General features: G+C 48.0%; 1 protein-coding gene across 3 annotated transcripts in view; it reads left to right on the top strand.

The window, feature by feature from the left end:
• sema4ba (sema domain, immunoglobulin domain (Ig), transmembrane domain (TM) and short cytoplasmic domain, (semaphorin) 4Ba) overlaps nt 1–14,640 on the top strand; it is a 453,543-nt gene that overhangs the window by 255,764 nt on the left and 183,139 nt on the right. The window contains exon 1 of one of the 3 annotated variants that reach the window (XM_085968835.1): nt 11,861–12,477. The exons of the other annotated variants lie outside the window; for them this stretch is intronic. The gene's annotated coding sequence lies outside the window, so the exon portion shown is untranslated. Of the gene's footprint in view, nt 1–11,860; nt 12,478–14,640 lie in introns of those variants that run through there. 3 annotated transcript variants of the gene reach the window in all.

The raw sequence follows: 14,640 nt of genomic DNA, 5'->3' as shown, positions 1-14,640 counted from the left end.
GATTCCTATCGCTAAGAGGGACAAACCATATACGGCCTTTGAAGTTGGCGGAAAGCTGTACCAGTTTTGCCGAGTACCATTCGGTGTTACTAACGGTGTCGCCTGTTTTCAACGGGCAATGGATGCTTTTATAAGTGATAACTCTCTCTCTGACACCTTCTCATATTTAGATGACATCACGGTGTGTGGCAAATCAAGGGTGGAGCACGATTTTAATCTAGAAAGATTCCTTCAAGTTGCGGAAAAAGTTGGCTTAACTTTCAATAAAGAGAAGTGTATCTTTTTGACCACCGAGGTAAATTTACTGGGGTATATTATCTCGGGAAACAAGATTAAACCAGATCCAGAACAGCTGCGACCACTGATTGAGTTACCTTGCCCTACTAATTCTAAGGCCTTGCAACGAGTTGTTGGACTGTTTTCTTATTATTCTAATTGGATTGCAAACTTCTCGCAGAAGATCCGGCCCCTTATTCGGGTTACGACATATCCTCTATCATGGGAGGCCAGGATGTGTTTTGATAATCTTAAAAAGGATATCCTTGGAGCAGTTGTGCATTCTATTGATGAGCAGGTTCCCTTTGTGATTGAGACGGACGCTTCCGATTTTGCAATTGGGGCTACCCTGAACCAAAATGGAAGACCTGTGGCCTTTTTCTCACGTACTCTGAGCAATAGTGAGCAGAGACATTCATCAATAGAGAAAGAGGCATACGCAATAGTAGAAGCACTGCGTAAATGGAGACATTATTTATCTGGGCGACATTTTACGTTAGTAACTGACCAAAAATCTGTGTCCTTCATGTTTGATGTCAAACATTTCGGAAAGATTAAGAATGATAAAATAATGAGGTGGAGGATCGAGTTGGCATGCTATCATTTTGATACAGTCTATCGTCCGGGGAAGGATAATGTTGCCGCTGATGCGCTGTCGAGGGCTTATTGTTCTGTGCTTCACGGAGATACGCTTATTAATCTTCATAATGCTTTGTGCCATCCTGGTGTTACGAGGATGATACACTTCGTACGCAGTAAGAATTTGCCCTTTTCAGTTGAAGACGTCAAGCGGATGACTTCGTCATGCTCTGTCTGCGCCCGGTGTAAACCGAATTTCTTTAAACCTCAACGAGCTCATCTTCTAAAGGCTACTTCTCCCTTTGAACGCCTGAGCGTTGATTTTAAGGGGCCTCTTCCTTCAACGACTCAGAATCGATATATATTTACTGTTGTGGATGAGTTTTCAAGGTTCCCTTTTGCTTTTCCTTGTGCAGATGTATCAGCTGCTACAGTTATTAAATGTCTGACTCAACTTTTTGTCATCTTTGGGATGCCTGCGTATATCCATTCGGATCAGGGAAGTTCTTTTATGTCTTCCCAGTTGAAGGAATACCTCCAGAGTGGGGAATTTCTACTAGCAGAACTACCCCGTATAATCCCCAGGGTAATGGACAGTGCGAACGATACAATGGGGTGATCTGGAAGGCAGTTATGTTGGCTTTGACATCCCGGAACCTTAAGAATACACAGTGGGAAATGGTACTGCCTGATGCCCTGCATTCCATTAGATCATTGCTTTCAACGGCTACTAATGTGACCCCCCATGAAAGGCTCTTCAACTATCCGCGGAGATCCTCTACGGGATATTCGGTACCTTCATGGCTTACTATGCAGGGACCTGTGCTGCTCCGACGCCATGTTAGACTGTCAAAGTATGATCCTTTAGTGGAGGAGGTGGAGCTATTGGAGGCAAATTCCCAATATGCTCATATTCGATTCCAAGATGGGAAAGAAAGTACGGTTTCAGTTAAAGACTTAGCTCCTTGTGGTGGCCAGCCCTCTCCTGAGGACATTAACAATAGCCATAATTCAGATAATGTTGGATGTCGTCACAGATACTACGAACATTTCCAATCCTATTGCAGACATTTACAATTCTCTCAGTCTGCCCCCGATGGATGTTCATGACCCTTCCAGTCTACCTTCTAATGGGACTTCCAATCCGGAAACCGTTGATAATCGGGATATTGATAGCCTCCCTGCAGAAGATATTTCTGTGTCTCCTGGTGTGGGAGGGCAAGGAACTCCACCAAGGCTAAGAAGGTCGACACGAACAAGATATCCGGTCGACCGATTAAAAATGGACTTTTAAAATAATTAATAATTTAATAGTAAAATTTTAAAATTGTTGAAGGCATTATACATGTATTGCTCTAGTCATAAATAACTAATTGTAAACTGTAACGGCTACCTAGGTTGAAGTATATTTTAAAAGGAGGGGTGAATGTGGTGATTATTCTTGTTTTATAAGAAGCATTGTAATTGGTTGCCTGTTTTCCTGCCTTGAGATATATGCTGTAAACTTATTGGTTAGTTGATTCCATGTGACTTGTGGTGGCCATCTTAAATTCAGTTCTCTACAGTTTGGTTGAGACTGGGTGCTTAACACGTACTGCTGGTTTTTTAAGGTTAATAAAGCCTAGCTTTTGAAAGGCAAGCTACTCTTTATTTCAGGGTGTGGTCCTTGAAATGAGACATTAAAGCAAGGTCCATCCTGGCTTTCTGCAGATTCAGGTGGCCCTTAAAGATCCCATGGCACTATTTGTAGAAGAGTAGTGAGTTTTTTTTTCAGTATCCTGGCCAACTTTTCTTCCACAGCCTCTTAAAAACAAATTGACTGGCCGTTCATCCCAGGGCTGTTTAATGGGACCTAACTGGTGCAAAATGGCCACCGCATTCTCCTGCATAACAGTTGCTGCACTTTGAAAGTAATTCATTTTGTGAAGTGCTTTGAGACATTTCAACGTGAAAGGCGCCACAAATACCCCTATATTATTATTTAGCAGATTTCCTTTACAATTCTTCCTGTGAATTCTTTACAGTCCAACGCTTTTTGTGGTTCTACTGGAGTTCTTACTCTCCACAAAGCTTTGTTGCATTGTTTGTTTTGAACAAGTGTTATGCACGCTACAACTGATTTACCAAATGTCCCATTGCTTGAAGGTGTTGAAGCAACATTATTATAGCGGCTTGTCATGATTGGCTGCCTTTCGGACATTCCCACTAAAGAACTCCCAGTTTCGCAAACTCAGCTGCAGCAAAATCACTCAATTTTCATTAGTCAATAAAATCTACAAAAAAAAGTTAGTGAAAACAAGAATAATATTTGGTTAAGAATGTCTCGGGATAACAGTACCACCTGATTTTGAAAACGATGGCAGGTTTCACCCAAAAGTCGACTGCAAACATTGAAGGAATTTGTTTAGGGAAATAAAAGCATGTAGTTACCAAACCATCGGAAATAACGGAAACCTGCCCCCACTCCCCCTCCCCCTCCCCCACCCCGCCCTTAATCTTACACAAATCTGTATTCCCACTTTGAATAAAAGCTTCTACTCGTGTCTAGTAATATCTTGGATTTCTGTTAGAGACAGAAAAGAAAGAAAGACTTACATTTCTATAGCACCTTTCACAACCATCGGACGTCCCAAAGTGCTTTACAATTTCTGAAGTGGAGTCACTGTTGTAATGTGGGAAACGCGGCAGCCAATTAGCTCCCACAAACTGCAATGTGATAATGACCAGATAATCTGTTTTAATGATGTTGGTTGAGGGATAAATATTGGCTAGTACACCGGGGAGAACTCCCCTGCTCTTCTTCGAAATAGTGCCATGGGATCTTTTACGTCCACCTGAGAGGTTTAACCTCTCATCTGAAAGACAGCACCTCCGACAGTGTAGCACTCCTTCAGCACTGCACTGGAGTGTCAGCCTAGATTTATGCGCTCAAGTTCCTGGAGTGGGACTATGAATCCACAACCTTCTAACTCAGAGGCGAGTGTGCTACCCACTGAGCCACAGCTGACAGGGGATCATTTTCACTCTGGACGCAAACAGAAAACTGAGGGTTGTGGATTGGCTGCCCCTCATATCACCTGCCCGATTTCCCTTTCTGCCAAAGTCAATGGAAACATAATGGGGCGGGGTATGTAGCGGGTGGGGTGTATAACGGGCGGGGTATGTAACGGACGGGGTGTATAACGGGCGGGGTGTATAACGGACGGGGCGTATAACGGGCGGGGTGTATAACGGGTGGGTGTATAACGGGTGGGGTGTATAACGGGCGGGTGTATAACGGGTGGGGTGTATAACGGACGGGTGTATAACGGACGGGGTTTATAACGGGCGGGGTGTATAACGGGCGGGTGTATAACGGACGGGGTGTATAACGGGTGGGTTGTATAACGGACGGGGTTTATAACGGGCGGGTGTATAACGGGCGGGTGTATAACGGACGGGGTGTATAACGGGTGGGTTGTATAACGGACGGGGTGTATAACGGACGGGGTGTACAACGGGCGAGGTGTATAACGGACGGGGTGTATAACGGGCGGGGTGTATAACGGGCGGGGTGTATAACGGGCGGGGTGTATAACGGACGGGGTGTATAACGGGCGGGGTGTATAACGGACGGGGTGTATAATGGGCGGGTGTATAACGGGCGGGTGTATAACGGGCGGGGTGTATAACGGGCAGGGTGTATAACGGACGGGGTGTATAACGGGCGGGTGTATAACGGGTGGATGTATAACGGGCGGGGTGTATAACGGGCGGGTGTATAACGGACGGGGTGTATAACGGGCGGGTGTATAACGGGCGGGGTGTATAACGGGCGGGTGTATAACGGGCGGGTGTATAACGGGCGGGGTGTATAACGGGCGGGTGTATAACGGACGGGGTGTATAACGGGCGGGTGTATAACGGGCGGGTGTATAACGGACGGGGTGTATAACGGGTGGGTGTATAACGAGCGGGTGTATAACGGACGGGGTGTATAACGGGTGGGTGTATAACGGGCGGGGTGTATAACGGACGGGGTGTATAACGGGCGGGTGTATAACGGGCGGGTGTATAACGGACGGGGTGTATAACGGGCGGGGTGTATAACGGGCGGGTGTATAACGGGCGGGGTGTATAACGGGCGGGTGTATAACGCGCGGGGTGTATAACGGGCGGGTGTATAACGGGTGGGTGTATAACGGGCGGGGTGTATAACGGGCGGGTGTATAACGGGCGGGTGTATAACGGGCGGGGTGTATAACGGGCGGGGTGTATAACGGGCGGGTGTATAACGGGCGGGGTGTATAACGGGCGGGTGTATAACGGGCGGGGTGTATAACGGGCGGGGTGTATAACGGGCGGGTGTATAACGGGCGGGGTGTATAACGGGCGGGTGTATAACGGGCGGGTGTATAACGGGCGGGGTGTATAACGGGCGGGTGTATAACGGGCGGGGTGTATAACGGGCGGGTGTATAACGGGCGGGTGTATAACGGGCGGGTGTATAACGGGCACGGTGTATAACGGGCGGGGTGTATAACGGGCGGGTGTATAACGGGCGGGTGTATAACGGGCGGGTGTATAACGGACAGGGTGTATAACGGGCGGGTGTATAACGGGCGGGTGTATAACGGGCGGGGTGTATAACGGGCGGGGTGTATAACGGACAGGGTGTATAACGGGCGGGTGTATAACGGGCGGGGTGTATAACGGACGGGGTGTATAACGGGCGGGTGTATAACGGGCGGGTGTATAACGGGCGGGTGTATAACGGGCGGGGTGTATAACGGACGGGGTGTATAACGGGCGGGTGTATAACGGGCGGGTGTATAACGGGCGGGGTGTATAACGGGCGGGTGTATAACGGGCGGGGTGTATAACGGGCGGGTGTATAACGGGCGGGTGTATAACGGGCGGGAGTATAACGGGCGGAAGTATAACGGGCGGGTGTATAACGGGCGGGTGTATAACGGGCGGGTGTATAACGGGCGGGGTGTATAACGGGCGGGGTGTATAACGGGCGGGTGTATAACGGGCGGGGTGTATAACGGGCGGGGTGTATAACGGGCGGGTGTATAACGGTCGGGGTGTATAACGGACGGGGTGTATAACGGACGGGGTGTATAACGGGCGGGGTGTATAACGGACGGGGTGTATAACGGGTGGGTGTATAACGGGCGGGTGTATAACGGGCGGGTGTATAACGGGCGGGGTGTATAACGGGCGGGTGTATAACGGGCGGGGTGTATAACGGGCGGGTGTATAGCGGGCGGGTGTATAACGGGCGGGGTGTATAACGGGCAGGTGTATAACGGGCGGGTGTATAACGGGCGGGTGTATAACGGGCAGGGTGTATAACGGGCGGGTGTATAACGGGCGGGTGTATAACGGGCGGGTGTATAACGGGCGGGTGTATAACGGGCGGGTGTATAACGGACGGGGTGTATAACGGGCGGGTGTATAACGGGCGGGTGTATAACAGGCGGGTGTATAACGGGCGGGTGTATAACGGGCGGGTGTATAAGGGGCGGGGTGTATAACGGACGGGGTGTATAACGGGCGGATGTATAACGGGCGGGGTGTATAACGGGCGGGTGTATAACGGACGGGGTGTATAACGGGCGGGTGTATAACGGACGGGGTGTATAACGGACGGGGTGTATAACGGGTGGGTGTATAACGGGCGGGTGTATAACGGACGGGGTGTATAACGGGTGGGTGTATAACGGACGGGGTGTATAACGGACGGGGTGTATAACGGGCGGGTGTATAACGGGCGGGGTGTATAACGGGCGGGGTGTATAACGGGCGGGGTGTATAACGGGCGGTGTGTATAACGGACGGGGTGTATAACGGACGGGGTGTATAACGGGCGGGTGTATAACGGGCGGGGTGTATAACGGGCGGGTGTATAACGGGCGGGGTGTATAACGGGAGGGGTGTATAACGGGCGGGGTGTATAACGGGCGGGTGTATACGGGCGGGTGTATAACGGGCGGGTGTATAACGGGAGGGGTGTATAACGGACGGGGTGTATAACGGGCGGGTGTATAACGGGCGGGGTGTATAACGGGCGGGTGTATAACGGGCGGGGTGTATAACGGGCGGGTGTATAACGGGCGGGTGTATAACGGGCGGAGTGTATAACGGGCGGGTGTATAACGGGCGGGGTGTATAACGGGCAGGGTGTATAACGGGCGGGTGTATAACGGGCGGGGTGTATAACGGGCGGGGTGTATAACGGGCGGGTGTATAACGGGCGGGGTGTATAACGGACAGGGTGTATAACGGGCAGGTGTATAACGGGCGGGGTGTATAACGGACGGGGTGTATAACGGGCGGGTGTATAACAGGCGGGTGTATAACGGGCGGGTGTATAACGGGCGGGTGTATAACGGGCACGGTGTATAATGGGCGGGGTGTATAACGGGCGGGTGTATAACGGGCGTGTGTATAACGGGCGGGGTGTATAACGGGCGGGGTGTATAACGGGCGGGTGTATAACGGGCGGGGTGTATAACGGGCGGGGTGTATAACGGGCGGGTGTATAACGGACAGGGTGTATAACGGGCGGGTGTATAACGGGCGGGTGTATAACGGACGGGGTGTATAACGGGCGGGTGTATAACGGGCGGGTGTATAACGGGCGGGGTGTATAACGGACAGGGTGTATAACGGGCGGGTGTATAACGGGCGGGGTGTATAACGGACGGGGTGTATAACGGGTGGGGTGTATAACGGGCGGGGTGTATAACGGGCGGGTGTATAACGGACGGGTGTATAACGGGCGGGTGTATAACGGGCGGGTGTATAACGGACAGGGTGTATAACGGACAGGGTGTATAACGGGCGGGTGTATAACGGGCGGGTGTATAACGGGCGGGGTGTATAACGGGCGGGTGTATAACGGGCGGGTGTATAACGGGCGGGTGTATAACGGACAGGGTGTATAACGGGCAGCCAATCTGCAACTGCTAGCTTTACGCTCAAGCCCAAAGTGAAAATGACCCCAGGAGATTGGACCATGAGTGTTTTTAAGCATGTTATGCTATAATTTCTGCCTAGGTACTGAGTAACCTGCTCACAAACCTCCTTTGAGCTATTGAGCCACTCATTGGCAAGTGCTGTCTGACCTCCCCACACATCATGCAGCTGAGAAGCAAGAACTTGCATTTACATAGCACCTTATCTCAGAAAGCATTCCATGTTGTGCAGTCGGTCTTGATTGGTGGGTAAATATAGCGGCTGTTTGGCTTGCACCAAAGTCCCACCAAAGGCTTTGAGATGAATGACCATTTAATCTTTTTTTTGTTATTCTTAACTGTGAATTGAATGTTGGCCAAGAAAACTTCCTTCGAATAAATTTGAATAGTGCCATGGGAATTTTAGCATTAAACCTGAATCACTGCGACAGGCAGACTGGGCCTAGAGTTTAACGTCTATCCTCTGAAGGATGGCACTCGGGGCAGTGCTGCTCAACTCGTAGCGTGGGTCTTGAACCACACACCAAGATTTGAGAGGTGAGAGTGCAACCAACTGAGCCAAGCTGGCACTGGATAAAAACATTTTACTTTGAAAACCGTGCCAATCTGTCCTTACACTCCAACCTCACAGAAATGCGTATTTGTATTTGGAATAATAGCCAGTAGTCAGAGCGATTGAGAATACAGCTCCAAAATTAAACAAAGCTGAAGGTTTAAGATCCCACATTGTGGAGATATTTTCATTTTATTTTGTAGTCAGTCAGGATTACGTAGGCTATACAGCACAGAAACAGGCCATTCGGCCCAACCAGCCCATGCCAGCGTTTATGCTCCACTCGAGCCTCCTCCCGTCTTTCCTCATCTAACTCTATCAGCATAACCCTCTAGTCCCTTCTCCCTCATGTGCTTATCTGGCCTCCCCTTAAATGCATCTTTACTATTCGCCTCAACCACTCCCTGTGGTAGCGAGTTCCACATTCTCACCACTCTGGGTAAAGAGGTTTCTTCTGAATTCCCTATTGGATTTCTTGGTGACTATCTTCTATTGATGGCCTCTAGTTTTGCTCTCCCCCACAAGTGGAAACATTCTCTCTGTGTCTACTCTATCAAAACCTTTCATAATTTTAAAGACCTCTATTAGGTTTATGACTTACACAAGGCCGTACCATATTTAAACGTCTCTAAACCAAACGAGTGAGAAATCCACGCCGGTAGAGCTTCTGTTTGCCCAATAAAGAGTGCGCACTCTCTCCATGGAGACACATCCCACTCACCACAGTCAAGAGTTATGGCAAGAGATCAGGAGAAATTTGGTGTCCATAGACTTTCAGCAAGCCTTTGACAAGGTACCACATGTGAGACTACTGGTGAAGATTAGGGGGTATGGAATTAGGGAGAATTTAGGCAGAATAAAATATCGGGTATTTTAAACACCTTGAATTGGGAACAATTCAGAAGAAAATATTAAATTTGTTGAATGGTAAATTGGGAGAAATGTCACTTGGACACTGAAGCTTCAGTTTCTCGTACATCCTCTGAGGTACTTTCCCAATGAAGAAGCAATGTCTGTTTATCCAATGAATGGTTGAGCTGCAGAGGCCAAGAAGGTGACGGATCCGATCCTCATTCAAGATGGTGGTAATGGACTGCAGCACAACTGAGCTGGGGAGGAGAAAATTGAGCAGGGAACCCCAATCGCGATCTCTGCTCAGTGACCTCTGCTGGGGTGTGGATGTCGGGTGAGGGCAGGGTGGGTCTAAGCTGTGCTGGCCCCTCACGGTTGAGATAAGCGGTCGCAACGCATGAAAGGAAATAATGCTAGCTCGGGCAAGGTTCGGGAGAGCACTTGGTACCCATGGCAACATCGCCAGGAGGAGAGGGGAGAAAATTGTCAAGACAGAAATAGAATCAGAGAAGCTTACAGCACAGAAGGAGGCCATTCGGTCCATCGTGCCTGTGCTGGCTCTTTGAAAGAGCAGTCGTGCTTAGTCCCACACCCCCGCTTTTTGTCCGTAACCCTGTAAGTTGCTCATCCTCAAGAACCTTAAAACTCTGGCCCGTATTTTCTGATCGGAGGCTTCCTGCGTGCGGAGACTTACGATCTGGAAAAAATCTACGCCCTTACCTGAGGGCTCCAGAAGTCGGGCCATTTCCGCTCCTGGGCCTCTTCACGATGAAATGCGCCGGGACCAGGTATCCCAGGGGCGCAGGCGGTTCGCAAGCGTCCCTGGGATCACGTGGGCCATGGGGAACTAATGGGAGAAGGGAATCTCCCTTCATACTTTTGACAGCTTAGACATGTCGAAAGTATGAATGGAGATCGCTCCAAAAACACATCAAAACATTAAAATAATATTTTTAAAATCACATTTTTAAAATTAGTTAAAATTACATTAAAATAAATATTTTAAACAAACATTTAATGTAAAAAAATTAGTTTTTTACAGGGCTAAAATAAACTTACCTTTTTCAAAAGTATTTTTAAATTATAAAAGTGAATTTTTAAAAAAACTTTTTAAAACTCTTATGCTGGTAAAAGCAGGCCTTACTCCTGCTTTTCAGTACAAAGAAGGTTCACTCGGTTAATCCCGGGGATGAGGGGATGGACATATGAGGAGAGGTTGAGTAGATTGGGACTCTACTCATTGGAGTTCAGAAGAATGAGAGGCGATCTTATTGAAACATATAAGATTGTGAAGGGGTTGGATCGGGTGGATGCGGGGAGGATGTTCCCGATGATGGGTGAAACTAGAACTAGGGGGCATAGTCTTAGAATAAGGGGCTGCTCTTTCAAAACTGAGATGAGGAACTACTTCACTCAGAGGGTGGTAGGTCCATGGAATATGCTGCCCCAAAAAGCTGTAGAAGCTACATCATTACATAAATTTAAAACAGAAATAGACAGTTTCCTAGAAGTAAAGGGAATTAAGGGTTATGGGGAGCGGGCAGGAATTTGGACATGAGTCTAGGTTCGGATCGGTCATGGCCCTGTGGGTAGCGGAGCGGGCCCAGGGGCCGTGTAGCCTGATCCTGCTCCTATTTCGTGTGTCTAATTCTGTTAGATTCAGGAGATGGTTCTGTGATAGTGGATTGGCAGTTAGGATCAGATCAGCCATGATCTTATTGAATGGCGGAGCAGGCTCGAGGGGCCGATTGGCCTACTCCTGCTCCTATTTCTTATGTTCTTACCAGGCGTAAGATTTTTAAGGGATTTCAGTGGGCGGAGGTTCGGCAGAAAGCGGAACTCTCCCCCCGCAGAGGCCCTTCTTGATCGGAAATGCCGGTTTTCAGCGCACGCGCTTCGCGTGCCTGAGACCGGCCCTTGCGAGGTCCTTACGGGCGTGTACACAGCGCGTACACACCTGTAGGGATCGGAAAATATGGGCCTACGCTTTAAACTTATTGATGGAATCAGCTTCCACCGCCTTTTCAGGTCAAGCATTCCAGATCCCGACAACTCTCTGAGTGAAAAAATGTTTCCAATGATTTTGAATCTGTGGCCCCTCGGTATTGACCCACTCGCCAGAGGGAATATTTATTCCCTATTTACTCTATCCAAACCTCTCATCATCTTCTATTGGTCGGCCAAATATTTGTTGTCAATTAAAGGGACTTTTTGAAGTCGGATTGGGCTGCGGTGTGTGCTCAGAGCCTGTAAAGTGAAGCACTCTGCTCGTTTCTCTCTGAGTTTGTTGCGCCAATTAAAGTTAAAAGCACTCGTTTTGTTTGGGCGTGTTCTTTGGCTGCTGTTACAAAGATTAAACAAATACTTCAGCCTCCTTCCACACACTGCGTCTATGGTAAACATTCCAACAGTCCCAACCCGTCAAAGGCTGGCATTTTATGGAAGGTTTTTACAAGTATTGACTCAATTCTTTGGGGGATTTATTCTGTAAGCAGCAAGAAAGAATTGCCGCGATTGTAACCCTCGGCAGCTCTCCCTTGTTTGACATATATTTCACCCCTCGCCAAGAAAACAAAAAGATTCATAAATGATGTGAGTATGCAGTGAAACGTTTTTGCTTTATGCCTGGAATTGATTATTTGCTTTGAGCAAGATTGAAGGGTGATGATCATGTATTTGAGACGTCTCATCTCCTTTTAACGCAGCATCAGTCTCTCATCTGCCAGAAAAAATTACTTGCGTTTGAAGAAGCAGCAAAAAGCCTGTTCAGAAGTGGCCTTTAGTGTGTAAGAAGATCTACAGCCTTTCCCAGTGCCTTCTCTGAAAAGTGCCTGTTATGAGTTCAGTCTCCAAAGAAACGCTGAAAAAAATCCTTTGCAGGACAGAAATAGTCCCTGCCATTCTGTACAGTATCATCAGCGGGGTCCTCTGGCTTGTAAACTGGGCCACAAAAAACAATGTTAAGAAACCTCCGCAAATAATATTCCATTGCTCAGAAAGGACGTTTATTTTGGTTTAATTTTTTTTCTCAAGGTAGACTTCTCTTGTGTTCACAACACTGTTTAGGAATCGTCAGTCAGTCAGTAGTAAAAACACTGAAGCAAGAGTTTGACACCGTGCCCATCTGATTATCAGTTTGTAGAGCACAGATTTATTTGAGACTTTAGACTCTATTTGTACAGCGTGTTAAAGTCGGACCTGTTGCTGCTCAGTGAACCGAGGATCTACACGTGCACAGTTGTCGCTAAGTTGGTAAGTTAGCATTACTAGGTCAAACTAACGCTGTCTCTTAGTATTTTACTGGGATTCACGTTATTGTGCAGTGCAAGTGTAAAGAACGCATGTTTACACTGTGCTGCGTCAAGCCGGTTTCTCAGAGAGTGGGGGAGGTTGATTGTGTATGTGATTGTCGTTATAACTACACGCTTACCGGGATTACTGTTTAACACGGAATGCCTTTTTATAAATCCGTGTACCTTCTGCGATTAAATGCTGCGCTGCGTTTATCACTGAACTCTGGATTAAGGAGTTAAATGAACCGCCAACATGTAAGCTGGTTCCACGCAAGGGTTCGGGGTCAGCTTTGCAGTTGGGTGCTACCCAGTTATTGGAAGCAAGTTTTATAAGTGGTGAAGTAAAAAAACTTTCTTTCGAGTTTGTTCCCAGCTGTGTAAATGGCTCGGCTGCTGTTGCAACAGTTCTGATTGATTTCCCACCTCAGTTCCTGTAGACCTCTGGATACTGCAAATGAACTTGTTCAGAACAGTGGGGGGGGGGGGGGGGGCATTAGCTGTGCTTTTATCTCCAAGGTTTTATCTTCAACAGTTCCAGACGATTTAAAATGTGTTTATTTGCGGGTGATAAAATCGGGCCACACAAGCAGGGTCTTTTATTTTAAACCCCGTGTGTTGGGGGGGGGACAGGGACGGAGGAAGGGGCTGGGCTGGGTGTGTTTGTTACTATAATTTCCCGAAGCCTGAGGAGATGTACATTCCACGGTGGAGGCAGCTGTATCATTTTAATAATTAGTGTTTTTGGTGGAATTTGTGGAAATAGGTTGAGTTCCTGTTGTGGGAAAAGGGTAATGGATCATTAATCAAACGTGTGCTTTCAACAGATCATTTTCCAAAGTTAATTCCTATGAATTACAGACATTTCCGTACGGAAAGCCATTCCACCCATTGTACCTGTACTAACATTCCCAGCAGAGCTACCTACTCTAATCCTGCTCTTCCCCGAATTGTACAATATTTTTATTCTTTAAGTGTTTACTTTGCTCTGCTGCACTGTCCGAGGTGCCGTCTTTCAGATGAGATGTTAAACCGAGGCCCCGTCTGCTCTCTCGGGTGGACGTAAAAGATCCCACAGCACTATTTCGAAGAAGAGCAGGGGAGTTATCCCCGGTGTCCTGGCCAATATTTATCCCTCCATCAACATCACTAAAACAGATTAGCTGGTCACTATCACATCGCTGTTTGTGGGAGCTTGCTGTGGGCAAATTGGCTGCCACGTTTCCCACATTATAACAGTAAGTACTTGCCATAGAGGGAGTGCAGCGAAGGTTCACCAGACTGATTCCTGGGATGGCAGGACTGTCGTATGAGGAGAGATTGGGTCAACTAGGCTTGTATTCACTAGAGTTTAGAAGAATGAAAGGGGATCTCATTAAAATGTATACAATTCTGACAGGGCTTGACAGACTGGATGCAGGGAGGATGTTTCCCCTGGCTGGGGGGTCTAGAACGAGGGGTCACAGTCTCTGGATAAGGGGTAGGACATTTAGGACTGAGATGAGGAGAAATTTCTTCACTCAGAGGGTGGTGAACCTGTGGAATTCTCTACCACAGAAGGCTGTGGAGGCCAAGTCACTGAATATATTTAAGAAGGAGATACCTGTAGATAGATTTCTAGACACAAAAGGCATCAAGGGGTTTGGGGACAGAGTGGGAATATGATATTGAGATAGAGGATCAGCCATGATCATATTGAATGGCGGAGCAGGCTCGACGGGCCGGATGGCCTACACCTGCTCCTATTTTTCTATGTACTTCATTGGCTGTAAAGCGCTTTAAGACGTTTGGTGGTCGTGAAAGGCGTGGTATAAATGCAAGTCTTTCTTTCTTTAACCTTCTTTGCTCCAGAGACAGGTCTTTAAGTCTCTCACTTCCATCTATCCTTTCATCCTTAGTGTCATCCGAGTGAATCGGCATTGTACAGGCCCGGAATTTCCTGGAACGTATCGGCGCAACTCCGGTGTAAGAGTGGAGTTGTGCCTTTTTATCTCCTGCGGTAATTTGCGCGTGACTGACTTACGCCCGTTTTACACTGAAGCTCTGCTATGCGGTGAATTTCCTCCATCGTTTGCCCCGGTTCTGTGGTAACTCTGCCGCTCATTAACATAGCCTCGCCCCCATG

This window comes from Somniosus microcephalus, chromosome 27 (assembly GCF_052327205.1).
Source record: "Somniosus microcephalus isolate GS21.2 chromosome 27, FLI_Smic_1.0, whole genome shotgun sequence".
Lineage (NCBI taxonomy): Eukaryota > Metazoa > Chordata > Chondrichthyes > Squaliformes > Somniosidae > Somniosus > Somniosus microcephalus.
The sequence above is the reverse complement of the archived record's forward strand: the minus strand, read 5'-3'. Positions and strand labels throughout refer to the sequence as shown.